Raw genomic sequence first — 5,518 nt, forward strand, 5'->3', positions numbered from 1 at the left:
TTCTTCCCTTAATCACAATTGCAGCAACCCAACCGATGTTCTACTTTTAGCCAGTCATTATATAGTACCTATTACTGTAAGATCTGAGAATCTCACACATATCAATGAATTTAATCTTCAAAACATCAAAGTGAGGTGGAAAAAGATAAGTAGCTCCATTTTACTGGGCTTCGCCCAGCTTAAGAAAAAATTGTGAGATAGAATAAAAATAGTGAGTAAATAAGATAAGATATTTTGGGAGATACAAGAACTTTTAGCCCTACTTTATTCCAGCATAGAACCACAAAAGCATTGCAATATGAAGTTAGAATAGTTGATTAGGTAACTATTAGACATTGTGCTAGTCTTGTCTTTTCTCCATTCCCCCATTGCCACTTATCAGGACCTGCTCTGGAATTCTTAAGATAAAACTATAAAACTAGCTTAAAGGATTCAGAATTCCATTTTTCATTAAAATTGCTCGATCATTTTATGAAAGGTACCATACAATCTGGCTGCCTGCATTAACAGGGAGCTGGACTAAATGACCTAGGAAGTCAATCCTAATGAAAATTAGGCATACAAATGCTCTAATCTTATGCAGTGCAAGGTGTGTTTTAACAAGTTTCACTGAAATGACTGTCCAGGGCTGACTTGAAGCAACATTAGCTGATCCAACACCTTTTGTAGGTTAGATAAGCTAGTTTCATATTTGATGTTAGCTCATGCAGAGCAAGAAAGAACCAGAAGATGGAATTCCATTGCCAGGTTGAAATTAAATAGTGAAGACTTCTGGAGAAACCTAGTGTGACCCTTGCTGTATGACAAGATTTCAGTTATTTTATGCCAGGTTGCTATATATAAGTTTGGCCATCTTTGCTAAACACTGGATTTCAGATGGAAATTGTGGCCCTGAAGTACAAGAAGTGACCAATGAATTTTCTTTTCTGCCATTTGCAAGAAACAGGTATTTGATGGGAAAAAAATGTGTATTTTTAGTGTAGGTAGATCCATACTATAAAATGTCTTTCATGTAATAAAGTTCCTAGTTATGTCACAATAATACTTCAGCCAGTTGCAGCTCAGGAACAAAACCAGGCCTCAGTCACTGGCAGCAGGGAACTGCCTGTCCTACAGTGAAGATAGCTTCCAAAGCCAGGATCACACAAATTACTGGATATGTTTTGGGTGAGGAATCATACAAGAATATACACAACAATTTCTCCTACCACAGAGCATTCCACCTACAAACCCAGTCTCCTTGATGTCAATTCCATCCTTTGTTCGGGATGATTCACTTGTGTCTAGGGTATGCCAGATCTGTGCACCTGATTCCTCAAAGAGAGGGCATTTTCAGGTAAGCACTAAAGTAGTTCCTTATTCTTCCTCATGCCAAGGATCCACAGATCCATTATCATGGGGTTTTCCTGGCAGTGTGTCCCTACAGTGGGTAATAGGATCATCCCTTAAATATCAACATCCAAAATGATATGGTAAATTTCCTCCATCTTCCTCAAGGCATTAAGATATGGAGAAACCTCCTGCCAATAGAAAGGAAATGACGCTGGCTAAGTTTGAATGACCAATATGCAAATATTGGATAAATAATGGCCATTTAGAAAATCTCAATAAAGGAAACATTATTACTTAGCCTTGTAATAGTCAAGTGCTTAGTGGCATTGGCAATTGGGAGGTAAAGGCATAGGATTCAGTATAACCAGGGGTGACGGCAGGCATAGTCAGTGAAGACTCAAAGCATGATATTTGAATAATATTGATTAAGAAAGATTCTGGCTGGTGGAAGATAAAAAAGGATTAAGAGCATAGAATGGAAACCAGATGGTTACTGAACAAGCCCTAGTAAATTTGGGCAAGCTTAATTATAATATTTTACATATATGCTAGTATATTATGTATATTACTATGTGTGTATGTGCATGCATGTGTGTGCATACACACACACACACAACTATATACATATACACACATATATTCATATAGTATATTATACATACACACAACTTATTATATAAGTACACACACACATATATTAGTATAGTATATTATAAATACACACACACATACATACTGAGTATAACATACAAAAGTAGTGTTGTAACTTGCACCAGTACAACTGATTTCCCCACCAGTCTCCCCTGATCACAAAGTCCTGGCATTACTAGAGCCATAAACAAAACTTCTCTCCTGCACATCAAGATAGCAAAGCAGTTGGTTTCTCTGGGGGAACAGAGTTAGGTAGAAGGGAGGGAAAGAAGCCATAACAAAGTAGCACTGATTTACTCAGGGAGCAAATGCCACAAGAATTTTGGACAGGGCTGCCTATCTAAATTAAAGCACAGTATTGTGTCTCATTTCCAAAAGGTTCCAATTTCAAATAGAAACCATCTCATCTGATTGCAGCCCTTGGGAAGTATACCCTAATGGATGGGATGTGTAATAACACTTCCTGCAGGGGTTCAGCCTGGATAGTGCTGTTAGGAGCAGAATGAAGTTCCAAAGTTTCATAGTTTCATAGTTGGTAGGGTTGGAAGCGACCTGAGCAGACCATCAAACCCAACCCCCTGCCATGGCAGGAAAGAGTACTGGGTTCAAACAACCTCAGCAAGGTGTTCATCCAGCCTCCTATGAAAGACCCTCAGGGTAGGAGCCAGCACCACTTCTCTTGGAAGTTGGTTCCAGATCCTAGCTGCCCTGACCGTGAAATAGCACCTCCTGATATCTAACCTGAATCTACCCTCTGCCAGCTTGTGACCGTTATTCCTAGTCACTCCTGGTAGTGCTCGGGGGAACAGGGACTCCCCCAATGCTTGCTGGTCCCCTCTGACTGGTTTGTAACAGGTCACTAGAGATCCCCCCTCAGCCTTCTCTTGTGGAGGCTGAACAGGTTCAGGTCCCTTAACATCTCCTCGTGGGGCCTGCCCTGCTGCCCTCTGACCATGCGAGTGGCCCTCCTCTGGACCCTCTCCATGTTGTCCACATCCCTCCTGAAGCGCGGTGCCCAGAACTGGACGCAGTACTCCGGCAGCAGCCTGACCAGTGTCGCTCAGAGGGGGAGGATCACCTCCTTGGACCTGCTTGAGATGCATCTGTGGATGCATGACAAGGTACATTCGGCCAGAGTTGTGCTCTTTGACTTCATTGGGTTGTGATAAGATTTGTCCCCTGAGGAGCCATCAACACTGGAATTTGTGCAAAACTTTTCTTGAACTTGCTAAGACTACTATACTACAGAGAATTGCCTTTTTGCTTTAATACTCTTACAAACCCATGCTAAAGACCCCATAGGGGATCTTAAATCTATGTTTCACAGGCTAACATGCTAGCTAATATGCAAACTGTGACCAGTCATCAGACTAAGAGCTTTGTTACACATTCATTTTAGGTGGCTCCTTCGAGATCTTAACTGCTGGATTGTCCATACATTAATACCTGAAACTAGTTTTAAGCAGTTTAGGCAGCTTAAAGTTATGCCACTGCAGGGCAGGTTTAATCTTTGATCCGTGCTACCCAGTTTATGTTCCATTAATGTGTGGCCATTCCCCACAGATGGGCTGTCCATGTTGCAGTCCTCCAGCATCCCAGGATGAAGTTTCCCCTCCTCCACCTGCCTGTTCTGCGTGAACAAACTTTCCAGCCCCTGAACTCTACTGCCAAGGGGGCAATTCTGACACTAAGCCAATTTCCCCTCCCACCTTCAGAGGTGTGAACCTCACAGCCCAGGGGCTCTATGCCTGCTATCTATTCTCTTGACATAAATCAGGAAAATCACTTCAAAGCAATTAGTCTGATTGTTGGTATGCATCAGTTTGGGGGAGTAGAAAATATAGTTAGATCTAGAACTCAGACAACAGAAAAGAGTAAATGAGATACAGGGAGAATACCTAGAATTACTGGATAGGTATTTGGGTGAACTGAAGGTAACTGAACAGGATAGTAGGTAAGATGATAATTTCCAGTGGGCTCTCATAAGACTTAAAATTTTCTTTTGTGACATCACATCTTTTTCAGGATTGCAGTCTTTGTCTTCTGTAAAAATTCTTCTGCCATGACACCTACTACCTGACCGTAATCACCTCAGCGCAAGGCTATGACCAAGGATCCTGGTTTCCTGTGTTTAAAAATTGCAAATTCTCTGATGAAAAACCCCAAAATCTGCAATAAAAATGAAATGCCACTACAGATATAAGTATCAGATGAATACAATGTTTTATTGCTATATTTACAATTTTAAAGCAATTTGGAAGCTTACCAGTGCCTCAATCATTATAATAAAATAAATCCTAAGTACCTATAAGTTTTGGTATTTGATTTTGGGTTTTTTGTCATGGAAAAGTAGAGCTCCCTCTGCCCCCTTTTCTCTCCAGGTCCTTCACTTCCAAGCCACAGCCCCCCAGCCCTGTTGGTGCCCTTCACTCTCCACCCAAAGACCCTGGCCCTGTTGGTGCCCCCACTTCCCACCCACAGCCCTACTGGTGCCTCTCACTCCCCACCCACAGCCCCCCCCCAGCCCTGCCAGTCCCTCTCACTCCCCACCCACAGGCTCCCCACCTCTACTCCCCAGCCCTGCCAGAGAAGGCCCCAGCTGCCAGGGCTATGGGGCCAGGGACCCAGGTCTGCAGCCCGTTGCCTGAACCCTGGTTGCCACCCGCAGGAGACAGCAGCTGCTACGGTAGAGGAGAGTGCAGAGCCCGGCTTCCCCTCCCCCATGGGCAGCTTGGCTGGAGTGGAACCCATTGGGACGGGTGGAGGAGGATTGTGGATGTGGGCAGCCTGCTGCAGACTCAGGCTCCCCACCCTGATGCTTTCCCCCTGGGGCCTCTGCAGCTCAGCAGGTGGGACCTGGCACAGCAGGAAAGAGCAGAGCTGGTCAGGGAAGTTCATTGCAGCTGCTGGGAGCTCTGCACCGCCATGGTGAGGCACCCTCTGCCTGCCCAGCAACTGTGAGGGGCACAACTCTGCGCCACTGCCCCTCCTGCTGCTGGGCAGGGAGGGAGTGCTTTGCCAGGGTGGAGTGGGGCTTGCAGTGACAAGGAGCTTCCCCACCCAGCCCTGCTCTGCCCTGCCATGCTGGGACCTCCTTACTGAGCTGCGGAGGCCCTGGGGGAGGACAGCAGGGCAGGGAGCCCACCCCTACACACTGCACATATCTAGGGGGCATGTGCCCCCAACTACTTCCCCGGGAGTACACACATTGGCAGGGAGCCAGCCCCTTCCCCCCAACAAGCCATCTGCGGCTCTGTTCAGCTCCCAGCTGGGGCCCTGCAGCCGCACATTCCAGCCCCAGGCCCCAAGCCGCATGCATTGCCCTATCTGGGCAGCATCCCCAACCCCAGCCCAGTCCAACTCCCTCCCTCCCTCCTTCCATATGGGGGCCTCAATCCCCCCACCCCACCACCAGACTTACCTGTGGAAGCTGCTCTCCAAGCTGCCTGGCGGTTATGTGCATGTGTGAGCATGCACATGCACATGGTGCCTCCTGCCTGACCACCCTCCTCCCTCTCCATCCAGCCCTTTGTAG

This window comes from Gavialis gangeticus, unplaced genomic scaffold, assembly GCF_001723915.1.
Source record: "Gavialis gangeticus isolate Ggan-Ray unplaced genomic scaffold, GavGan_comp1, whole genome shotgun sequence".
In the NCBI taxonomy this organism is placed as follows: Eukaryota; Metazoa; Chordata; order Crocodylia; family Gavialidae; genus Gavialis; species Gavialis gangeticus.